At 45.6% G+C, this 12,561-nt stretch overlaps 1 protein-coding gene across 1 annotated transcript in view; it reads right to left on the bottom strand.

Moving 5' to 3' along the window:
- LOC134852177 (U4/U6.U5 small nuclear ribonucleoprotein 27 kDa protein-like) overlaps window positions 1–12,561 on the bottom strand; it is a 332,923-nt gene that overhangs the window by 1,325 nt on the left and 319,037 nt on the right. The gene's annotated exons all lie outside the window — the stretch shown is intronic.

Genomic DNA, 12,561 nt, shown 5'->3' with positions numbered 1-12,561 from the left:
AAAATAAGTATAGCTCCCAACACTGAGTTTACTATAATGGTGGGGTGTGTATGCTCAAGTTCTAAAGGAGCAACCTTCATACAAAATCACTAACATACCACAACTTCAAATTGAAACTTCAAACCGGGCCAAATTTGTCTTGAATTGAGTTTATTTAACATCTGAATTCATTTCACGACGATGAGAAGCTAGGAGTTGGGGGAAAAGGGTTGATCCATCTTCGATAGAGATGATGATTTTTATCTACTGAACAAAACAATAGTAATATAATAATGTAACATTCGCCCGGAAGATACATATCGACGGATAACAAAACTAAGTCTTAAGACGACTGGCTAGCGTCTAAACAGAGCTTTGCATGTTTTTCACCGTCTCTACCAAGCCAGTACTTTTCGGGGGTCTTTCTTACATCGGGTCGACAAAAACGTTACTGCTCTCCGGCTTCGACCAGAACGCTCAAATTAACTGAATTACATGCAAAATTAGTGAGCTCATGGCTGGGTCTCAGTATCCCCAGACCACGAGGTCACTCCTAAAAACAGGGCTACTACTTATTATATTACTATTGTTTTTGTTCAGTAGATAAAAATCATCATCTCCATCGAAGATGGATCAACCCTTTCCCCCACTCCTAGCTTCTCATCCTTATCAAAATGAATCCAGTTGTTAATTAAATTCAATTCAGGACATGACAAGAAGCTAAAAGTTTATATAAAAGGCTAAAAGTTCCAGTCCCGAAACCCTTCCGGATTCTTGAATCCAGTGAATCAAGCTCCTTAAGTTCAACTTCACACCAATCCGGAAGGCTGGTTCTCACCCTTCACCGTTGTCGGCAACGGCCTTGCAACTATTGTAGCAGCACAATAGTTGCAACTTGGAACGTTCTCTGCTATTGTAGTTCGTTGTCGTTTTTCTTTAATCTCGATTTTCGTTCTGTTCGCAATCACAGATAAAGTTGTTCTGTTTTTCTTAGTTCTTTTTCTAAAATGGCCGTTTCTGACGTTTCTCAGAAATGTTACGTCATCTCTTCGAAAATTTAAAATTTTAAAATACGGGAATATCCTGACCTTCACCGTTCTGCCAATCATCCGAATAACGTCGTTAATCCTTCGAAATCATCAACTCGGAAGGCTTACTGCTAAAAATTCGAAGTCTGCATAAATTGCATTTTGGCCATTCTGGTCGAATGTCACATACTCCCCGGACAGTCCGGTCAATGTCCTCATTGAATCGCTCTATGTTCGTAAAATGGATACAGTGTCATCGAACAGAATTTACAAAATGCACGAAATTACCTTTATCTACGTCACATCGACTCACTGCAGAATATAAATGGCATCATACTACATCACTATAGCCTTCAAATTCTCTCATTAATCTGCACTCTGAGGATATGACTTAAGATAAAACATATTTTCTGACTTCCAGTGTCAATGTCCCGATTAAAGCTTTTTCTCCTAGATTTAAAAGGTGTTGGCTTGCAGGACAGTCCTGCCAACCAACAAGCTAAAATTATCCTACTATGCTCCTTCCCTTCGGAAATCTTGCTTGTTTATTGTCCTGAATATTAAAACCAAAAAACCTTGTGGTTAGAAAGAACAATGCAACAACCTCCCTCCTCAAGAAGTTACTCAAGTTTTTCATGTCACCACAAAGTGATCAGTCTTCCTAAGTGATTAAAAACAATAATGCAGGCTGAAACATTTAAATATACTCTCCTCTTAAGCCTTTCTAAATAAATAATAAGTGAGTGTCTCTAAAGCCACTTCAACTAAAACCAAAATGCAAATTTATAAATGCAACAATTTCAAAACTCAACAAAAATGTTTCAGTTTTCAATTTCAACTTGGTTGCTTGGTTTCTCACTTGAGTTTTTCACACACATAAAACAATTCTGAGTTTTGACTTTTCTTCATCATTCCTTTGTTCTCCTCTTTTTTCGTCGTTTAGAAGTTCTAAAACTTCTAAATTCTTCTAATTTTCTTTCTTGCCGCCTCTTGTTTTCTCGACCATTCGTCAATGCTCCATTTCCTCCTCCTGTGACACTGACTCCGCACTTTCGGTTTCCGTGTCTTGTAGCACGTCATTGACTATCCTGACGCTGTTGGAAGCCGTCCTCCAACACTTCTGCTCTTCCACCCTCTGTTTACAGCAAGGTAGGGGATCCACGTTTGATTCTCTGTTTCTACAGAAGCTGTTGTGGAGACACAACGTCACGTTTCTCTCCAAATCTTCTTTCAGCATCTCTGCCTTCTCATTTCCACTACGCTCGCTCGTCCTGGAAATTCTTTTCACAGCGGTGGTCACTGCATTCCGATGGGTCACGAAAGCTCGCTTGAAAGCTCCTGCCCCAATGTCCAGCTGATATTCACTGTATACTCTGCCATACTTCGACATATGCTTTTTCGCATACTCGTACAACCATGCAGTCATGTTAGCTCTGAACCATGGCATCAATCGTTTTCTTGCCCATATCTTCTTCACTTCCATCGGAATGTTTAGAACTTTGCACATTGTCTCAAAAAGATCTAAATTTTTTAGACAATCTAATTTCTGCAATTGTTCTCTCGTCGGTGCCTCCTGTCTATTAATTTCTCTCACATGAGCTTCCAGCCATCGTATCGCCATCATAACTCCCACTATCACTATTGTTATGGGCTGTGATGAATCTGGTAAACCCATGGAGAGCAGCTCTCCAGAGTCCCAGATCAACACCAAATTACTACGCTTGGGATACCACCAGGTCTGCAGCAAGCAGTGGCAAGGAAACTCGTCATGTGTCAACATGATGCTCCTCCAATTGCGTTTTCCTGAAGCTTCCAGCAATGGTTCCACTTCCATCATCACTCGGTGGATTTCATCATTCTCGTCTACTGCATTGTAATCTGTGACAGTTGATCCTCTCTGTTTCTGTTTTTCAAAGTCACTGAAGTTCCCGCTCACATATCCCATGAACTTCTTTCCTAGTATTGACTCCAACTCCTCTTTGGTTCTCTCTGGAACTGCTGAGAACATCTTACATAGTAACTCGTAAGACTTTTCAGACATTCTCGCCAATCTCACGCACTTTGGCACTGAGAAAGCTTGATCCACGATCGTTCTTGTACTCTTCACGTCCACAGCCACGAAATGTACAGGGTATCTGCTCTTGCACATTGGAGCCAACGTTGAACCCACCAAATATCGTGCTCCTGATGGTCTACAATAACTTTCGCTGTGTCTGATGTTCATCTCTGTTTCGATTGCTTCCCTCCATTTTCCTATATACTTCTGCTCAGTCTGCAGAACTCCTGGGAATACTTCTACGCTGATGGCTGTGACCATCTCATGTTTCTGTTCTAGATTCAATAGTGACTCTAAAGAACCAAACATGCTGTAGAATCCTAGTGCTGTCACTAGATTCACATCGGTTCCTCCATGGCAATCTGCTATCAGTTCCGTTTCCGTTCTTGCTTTCATCACTACATTTCCAAACAATACTGTCAATTGCTTGTGTTGTTTCTCCAGGGTTTTCACACAGTCTAGACTTCCACAAACGTGACCCTCTAGTCCACAGACTTCCGCCAGACAGCTACCAGGTTTAACCCAGTCTTCTGGTCCCCAGCCAGGCAACTCCACTTTATCTTCTCCGTTGCTCTTAGAGGCTGTTATCATCACATTATATATGATGTTGAGGTCACGCAGGTTACAGTCCGCATTCAGTTCCCTCTGTATGTCTTGTGTCGCCCGTAATATTGAGTCAGCGTTGGGACTAGGACACCATGATGGCTTCATCAATTCCCACACTGCCATAAAGCTCGTTCTCAGTAATTCATCTGAGAATCATAACCCAAAGTCCACTCTCTTGTCGGATTTTGGTACTGAAGGTGCAGTCACCTCTTCTTCCAAGACCAATCCCAATTTGGCCTGTGGATTGTTAACGCTCTTAGTCGTCACAATTCTGGACGTCCAGAATCTTAGTAACACCGCCTGCTCATAATCAAAGAAGCAATCGCGTATGTCTTCACTCAGGAAAGGATTGTATGCTATCCCTATAATCCCGGACACATAGCTATATGACTTCTTCTTGATCGGTCCACAGTATTCACTGGATTTCGGCAATGCTCCCATAGATTCTTTAGTGAGCCTCAACTCCTTGTTTGAGAATCTCCTGATCTCGTCTATCTTTTTCATGGGTTCCAATTCTTCAGGTTCTTTCATGTTCACCCTCATCGGTTTACTTTGCTGCATATCCAGCATTGCTAGTAAGAACATGGCTTTCGTTCGCTCATCGCCTTCCCTCAACATTTTAACACAAGTGTTTAATGCAGGTCCTGAAATCTGCTCTATCAGGAATCGAATGAAACAGAGAGCGTCTCTCCGCTTTGCACACGCTACTGCTGCTCCCTCCTGGACTATCAGATCCCTCAGATTCGTCATAAGGAAAACTTTTTCCTCCTTTGATCTCTTCCTTTCTTCTGAATCATATTCTTCGCGAGTCAGTCCCATCATGCACCAGGCGAGCCTGAGTTGTAATTCTGTCCTTACGTAAGGTACTGCCACGAGAGCATGTATTCTTGGCGTAGTCCTCATTTCTTCTTCGAAATACCTCAATACTACTGCTTTCCATGGAAGGCTCACTAACTGCTCGATCGTCTCCGCCTCTACGTCAGACGACGCCAAAGTTCCATACGCCTTCTGCTTGAGGGTGGTGCCTTGCAACATCATTTCCAGATAACCCTCCATGGCTTTTTCGTCTTCCAGGGCCATTACATACCCTCTAGCCGAGTTCCGGTATTCCAACATCTCCATGTATCCACCGGTGGGTTCATCTATCGACACTGTCTCCGACACTGTTAGTCGGTTGTATTCCACTGGTGTCAGTTGTCCTGCAACACTTCCTTTTCCATGATTCATGGGAGATGGTTTGAAGTCCCTCATTTTACTCTCTCCACATTGACTGAGTATTTCCATTTCTAAAGTTGCTCCAGTCAGAGTGCGGTCACTCCTTTTGGATTTATAACCGGTTGACTTTATCCCTGCTATGAGAATGGGTGGCACCATCGCTATATCAGTTAATATTCTATCTGTGCCAGACAATTGATAATCACCCTGCCCCAAATCCATGACTTCTTCGACTCGCTTCCTTTTCGCTGAGTTACCAGCTTTCATCGATATTTCTGAATCCACTTTCGTCTTTCCAATTCTCCTCGGCATCACTCTGCTGCCTAACTTCATTTTCATCGCATTGATTTTATCAATCACCATTTTCGATCGCATCGTTCCTCTCCTGGTCCTTGACAGGTACACCACCTCTCCTTCATTGTCCTGCGGTGTCATCTTGATGGGAGAATTCGCTTCACTCTCATCAGTGGCTGAGTCGATCAATAACTCACTCAGTCTCCCTTCACACTCATCAAGTTTGTCAAGTACTTCTCTCATCAAGGGTTGATTGAGACCTGTTTTGAGAATGGACTGGGTCCCATAGCTCTGAATCACAGTCCAGACTTCTTCCATGAACACCACTCTGTCCAGCTTACATCCCGTCCTACTCTCGTGGTCTCGGTGATGTACTTCCCATTCTTCTTCGGGCAGCGTTCCCAAGAAAGGTACTCTGGCTGAGGCCTCTATTCTTCTCCTTCGAGGTGATTCCATGAGGATTCTTTGGTCGTTATTTCTTGAATTGCCAGGAGAGCTGCTCTCCGGCAAATTCCGTTTCATTTCCTCAAAGGCTGACGGAGGTTCCAGTGTCGAGATGCCTTCATCCGCTGGCTCAGTCGTTCCCAACATGTCTGCATTATTCTCAAGATCACTGAAGATATTGAAATCCAGGCTGGATGCTCCTCCTGTTGATGCCCTGTCGTCTTCCCCACCAGCTTGATCTTGTTGCATGGGTTCTTCAGTCTGACGGCTTCCACCCTGTCCGTCATCTCCTTCTGACTTATCCTTATTCGAGTTCGATGGTCCTTGTTCGTCATTGTCGGCTTCTTCATGGAATCTGGGTATGAGCAATGTACCGGCCGATTTATCTTCCTCTTCTCCATGGACCACTTTGATTTCTTCGCAGCCGAAGGGTGCTAGGAAAGTTCTCGTCTGCAATACTCCTCCAACTTTCATCTCCTTCCTCACACTGGTCAGGATCAATGAGGCTTCAGGCAATTCTGTCCTGCCTCTCATTCTCATCGGAGCTAAGCCTAGTCCTTTCCATTCCTCATCAAATCTTCCAGGCTTGGGAGTAGCGGCGTTGCTTATTCGCCTTCTCGTCGCTTGATCCGTGTATGCAAATCGTGTGTACTGCAACACGGCGGCATTTCTCCCTACGAAGTATGGATCCATCGTTCCCATGAAATTCCCTACTCTCCTTTCATTGGCTTCGAATGCTCTCAATCTAGGAGTTTGTACTACGGAGACTGCTCCGAGCAGCATCCTTCTTATCAGAGGGAATTCAGGGATTGCCTCCGGTAGCTTCTTGTAATCGCCCCAGTCCTTCGTCTCTTCTCTCACTTTGTGATAGGCTGCTGTGAGACGAGGCACTCTGGTCATTTCACCATTCGTTTTGTCATAGGGCCTCAGATTCCAAAGCTTTGGAAACACCTCGATGTGCCCTCTTTCTACTTCTCCCATGCGGTCACAGAAGTGATCGTCAAAATTGATGACTGTCATCTCTGGCTCCGATATTTTCACAAATAACAGATCTTCACTCATGAGCTCTCGCAATGCATGCTGCTCACACCAGTTCAGTGTACTACCGTCCACTGCCAATATGAGGTTCAGGTGCAACACCGACCTCCTATATGCTTCCACTTTAACGTCAGGGAACGCAAAGGTGACTGCTGGTCCATAGATCACTGTCACGAACTCCGTGACTCCTCTGATCAGCGCCAAGGGATCGATTCTCATAGCTAAGCTCAAATCTGTTAACAGCGGCATGCCTCCAACATGTCGTCTAACATCTTCCTCTCTTTCAATTGTCTCGTCTTCTCCGGTTCCAAAGCGATTCTGCTGCAAGAGATACTGGATAAGAATGTGTCTCAGGTCTCTTATTTTGTTCCACGAGTCTGTGGATTTCTTCATATCCAGATTCCTCACTCTCTCTTTCATCTGCTCTGGACAACGTGCCAGTTTCATCAGTCCTCCCAAGTTTCCTAGTCGCAGGTTCTGTATTCCATCCGTAAGCAGTATCGCCGGTCCTTTTACAAAACTCTCCGCTCCGAACGTCACGAACAAGGCTATTAATTCCACTATCGATACTTTCACTACTGCTTGGAGCAATTCCTTTATCAAATAGTGCGAGACTTTCGGGTAAACTTTTGCCAAGAAGGACGCGGTCCATCCGGCTCCCAACCCTTCTAGCATGCTATCTGTCCTTTCAAATCCCTCCTGTCCCTTCACTTCCTGGGTCCAGAAGGTTTCCAGAGTAATCTGACACATTCTGTTCACGAACTCAGCTGTCTTTTCTCCGGCATTTTCCGCCAGGTTCACCTCCTTCAACAAGTAGGCGTGTATCTTAGTGATAATTACTGTTCCTTGCTGAAAAGCATCTGCACCCAATGCCGCTACTCTCGGATTCAGGTGTAGCCACTGGTTTGCTTCCGGCTTGGTTCTCAGCACCATCGCTTCCAGATGAGCTCTCGTCTCTAGTGAATTCTTTCTTCTCGTGTCTTCACTCGCCACTTCCATTGCTCGGAACCACAAGTCGTTGGACATCGCCGTGATCACTCGATGGTCGTCATCTATTCCTGGTTTCAGTTTGAGTTGCCGACTGAAGTTGGACAGTTCCAACCCCAGCACTTCGTCCAACACCAACATGTGTAGCGCGTGGTCCTTGAACCCTCTCATCGCGTTTGAGATATCTGACCATACTGCAGGCAGTTCAGCCTTAAGTGGCCTCAGGTTCTCCATTTCTATCATGCGATTCGGGGCTGATATGATCACATCATATTTTCCCTCCGAAAGTAAGGCTACCATTGCATACACAAATTTCAGTCCATCCGGGAGATGTGCATATCCCGGAGACAACGCAAATACTACTCTCAACGTCACTTTATTGAATGACCCCTCCTTTGTCGCGTCTACCACTTCACCCATCGACTCCAGGATGTCTTTTATCGCTGGCCATACTGCGTTTTCTGCTGTTGCAGGATCTCTGAGCCTGCTCAGAAAACCTCTACTGTGTAGATGGTCGTTGATGCCAGCAAACACAATCGTTATCGGGTTCATTTCTGTCTGCCTTTGTACCCCTATAGCCAATGACACTGATTGCAATAGGTCTAGGTCAACTGCGGCCAGCATTATGACGTCCGGCCAAAACAAAGACTTAGAGGTGTACACGAACTCTGAATTCGCTACTACCATGATTTTGGCCTTTCTCATCTCTGCTTTGTCTTTGCATTGCTTTGCTTTGTCTTCCTGGTCTTTCTTCACGATTCCTCTCATCATGGTTCAATCTCACATCTTGCAACGGTCTTGCATTCACAGGTCCTATTGTGTTGTTGGAGGGCAGTCCCTCCAAGTCGGCAAATCTCAAGGCCGTCGTGGAGCTGAAATTTATGCTAGCGGCTATCAACCAGTCTACGCCGGTTATCGAGTACAATCTGCTGACGGATAGCGTCGCTCCATTCAGCATCCTCCTTGCATCTTCGATGAAGCTCACTCTCTGTAGGTCCAGCTTCATTAGTTCGCCTTTGTATATATGCCAAGGAGACGGTATGGATCGCGACCACATCAATGAGCCTCTGCTCGGTCTCTCCTCTCGACTGGTACTCGTCGTCTCCGATCTAGTGTCCGATCTGGATGTGCCTGCTACTTCCTCGATTGGTTGGTTGACAGGTCCTATCCTTTTCCTAGGATGAATTGTCCTCCTCATCGGTGCTTCTCCCAACCGATCTTGTACGTCTGTTCTTCGACCTGGTTCACCGGAGCTTTGTTGCCGGTAATTTGTGACGGCTGGGACCGTACCCAAGCGTGTTTCCAGGTTAGGAGGCACAAAGGTGGTGATCACCGTATCACTCACCGTTCCCTCTTCCTTCAGCACTCCTGTGTCAAAGAGTTCTGCTTCCAGCTCATCCAACCGTTCTTGGAAGACTCGATTCAACCAAGCTTGTCCTTCGACACTGTCGAAGTGGATGCCATCTGTGGTCAGTCTGGCTTGATCCATGGCTCTCAATTCATGTTCAATGTCCATGAGGATCATTCTTCCGGCATTTCGATTTGCTAGGTTTCTCAAGATGTTGTTCCATCTCATGACTCCCTCGTTGTGCCTTCTTCCTGATGCTGTCAGGCTTCTTGCGTTCATTGGCACCGTGCAAACGGTCAGTACCGCGCAACTGAACTTCTGCCAGAGAGTAGTAAACAAACACACCATCATTGATTCCCACAGTGCTTCCTGCTCATCTGATCCTCTGGAGATATCATTCGTCCCAACTAAGATCATCACATTGGGTATCTTCCCTGGATTCATCAGCTCCACCATGCGATATAATTGGGCAATCGTCGCGCCTTTAAAGGCCATCACCGTGGTGACCCATGAGGTCCTCAAATTCGACAGCACTCTGACTAAGCTGTCTCCCAATATCAGGTGAGATGTCCCGAGTGGTGGTTGCTGCAGGTTCACAGCCGGGCTCCAGGTAGCTCGATTGAAGCAGGCTCTCGGATCTGTCTCCGGAACTCCCGTGAAATTATACTTCAATTGATTATTCTTCTGCACGTCTATTACACGAGACACTTTCTTCGCTGGCATCTTCCTTACTTTCCTCTCTGGGATTCTCGAGTTCCCCATGAGTGGTGTCACCTTACTCATCCCTTGTCTGATTACTGTCTGGGAGAGTTGTACTCTGCCCGTATCGTCAATCGTTCCATAGGGTGCAGTCACCCCGGAACCTGGTGCATTCTTGTTAGCGACCAATCGTCCAGCTGTCTCTATCAGTTTTCTCACTGTCTGTTCTACGACGGGATCACCCAAGGTGTCACTAGGATCCGGGATTGTTACTCGGTTCGTCTCTGCTGGAAGCCGTGTCTCCGTTGTTTGACTCATTTCTCGAGGTGTCAAGAGCTCCATCGGGGACTGCCCACGAGGAATATCCCTTGCAGGTATCACTTTCTCAATGGACGTCGTCAACGCCGCCTGTTCCGATCGCTCTTTGTATTCCTGCCTTAAGCGTTCGATCTCTTGACCCTGTTTTTTGTTGCAGTCTTTAAACAACTTTCTCCACATGTCCCGGTCTTCCTCCATCGCCAGCATGGTCTTCGTCATATCGTCTAACTCCTTCTTCGTACTCCTCAGTTGATCGTTCATCTCGTCCAGATCTTGTATGGTTTGGTTCGTCTGAACCTTCTGTGTTACTTTCGCCCCTTTTGGTGGCACAGCTGCTCTCAGTGGTGAACCAGACGAGGTCGCCTCGCTGTTCATCTCCCGATGCATTCTCGTCAGCCCAGGTTTAGGCTTAGAGGGAATTGGCATCTCACCTGGTTGGTAAGTCCTAGAACTTCCCAACCCAGGCTCATTCGCCAAGTCACTCCCTGAGAGAGCCCCGTTTCTCCACCTCATCACTCTCATGTTCGGACGGTCTAGTACTCCTCTTTCTCCATATGCTGCCATCAACAGGACTTCCGTGGGGCGGTCCCCACGGTTGTCGTGCCCCAAGATGTTGATCAAGGCGGTCAGCAACATGACCACCTCTGGGTCCTCCAGAGCGAAGTCTCGTTCGATCAGCCGACGATAGATCGCATCTACCATCGGTCCCACATATGCCTCTGCCAGGTCCATCAATTCATCCAGGTTGAAATTGTCCATACTGTTCTTTCCAAGTTTGATTTGATTTCGATTTCAAGTTTTGACTCAAGTGAGCAATTAAATGATCAATCAGGATCTAGAAAAGGAATCACGACTGTCACACTTGTCAGTTTCACCTTAACATATATCGTTAAAATTTGCTTAAAACAGTTCAGATAAAAAGATATTTATTCTAAAATTTATTAAAATCAATTGGTTTCTAAAATTTTGGAATTCGACCTAAGATTGGACAGTCCAAACTTTGGATCTATTCCCAAGATCGTCATCTAGTTGTTCATGGTCACTAACCCCTACTTACCCATGATCTTAATAACCTAACACATAACATAACATAACATAACACACATATCAAATATTACATGCAACTTGGTCCTTTGGCCTAACACCCTCTCGCACATCACTCAGCCTATACTTAAGTAATATTTCTTATGTAGATATAATTGTATGTTCGTATCAGAGAATATCACGTGTACAAGCGCGTACAATTCCCGAGGATGCAGTCTTCCTCTATTTGGATCGTACACTGGAAGCGAAAGCTCCTTCACGTCCATTTCCACAAGGAAGTCCCTCAGCCTCGTCAAAGACAAGACTAGGTTTTCTGGGTCCACGTGCTGCTTCTCCGTCGCCCTCGTTACCAAGAAGCACAAGTACTTTCCCGGTATCTGCGACACCGCCGGAGGTAAGGCTGCTACTCCCCCTATCCCTGGTCTTTCCTTCCAAAGGAATTCCACGTTTTTATATTCCCTCTTAAAATCTGCCGCTAGCGCCGTCCTAAAACTCATGTCTGCGGTGATAGCTACCGCACATGTTCTGTTTGTGAGTATGAAATCACTGTCTGTTAGTATTATGTTACTAGAATATTCATTTGGTAAATTAAAATATGACTCCACTACCCTACCTATGTCAGGTTTCTTAGGTTCTTCACCTGTTTCTGCTTCTAAGTCTCCTGTTTCTCTTGCTATTCTCAATTTTTTTATTATCAAGTTTTCAGTGTGGGTAAGTCCTACCCCCACTCCCCGGACAAAAATATCCATCGGCGTCCCCGTCGATCGCATACCGGGTATTAAGTCAAGATTAGAAGCTGGAATGAGTAGTCGTCCTTCCTGGGCAGCCCAGGAAGGATCATCTCGTTCGGTCTTAATGTATTTCGCGCTTTCACGATCTACGTATTGAATCGTAACGTTGGTCTCTTTAGGGTCTGATGTCATTTCGTTCAGCCACTCTAAGACGCGCAGGTTCGTCAGGTCTTGTTCATTTGACTGCTGTTGCTCATCGTCGAACTCCACCTCGGGTTTTGACCAGTCGTCAACCCACTCATCGTTGTGATCATCGACTATGTCAATGTCTTGTGACACGGTTATTTCCTCTAAACCCACTACTTCCTCCACTATTTTCTTTAGATCTATCCTATCCACTACAAAGTCGTCACTGTAAGGATTGTACTTCTTTCTTGGTCTCGTCCCGTCCTTCCGACGAGTCTGCATCGTGAACGGAAGATCTGGTTCCAAGTTCTTGGGAACCTCTGTCTGTTCGGGATCCTGCCAATCTTCCTCTGCGTAGGGTAAGGTCTCATCGTCCGCTTCGATCTGTTCGTTTGGATCCAGGTCCAGCGGTGTATCTGTACCATCCTCTACGATTTCGTTTCAATCGTTCTTCTGCCTGGTGCCTTTTTCATTGACCTCACAAGCAGGATCCATCATTAGATAATCCCCTTCTTCCATGTCTGCAGGTACACACCAGTCTTCTGTCGATGGATTGTGTGGCTTGATGTTTTCGTAGTGGGCGGCTCG

The sequence above is a fragment of the Symsagittifera roscoffensis genome, chromosome 7 (assembly GCF_963678635.1).
Source record: "Symsagittifera roscoffensis chromosome 7, txSymRosc1.1, whole genome shotgun sequence".
NCBI lineage: Eukaryota > Metazoa > Xenacoelomorpha > Acoela > Convolutidae > Symsagittifera > Symsagittifera roscoffensis.
This window is presented reverse-complemented; position numbering and strand designations above follow the sequence as displayed.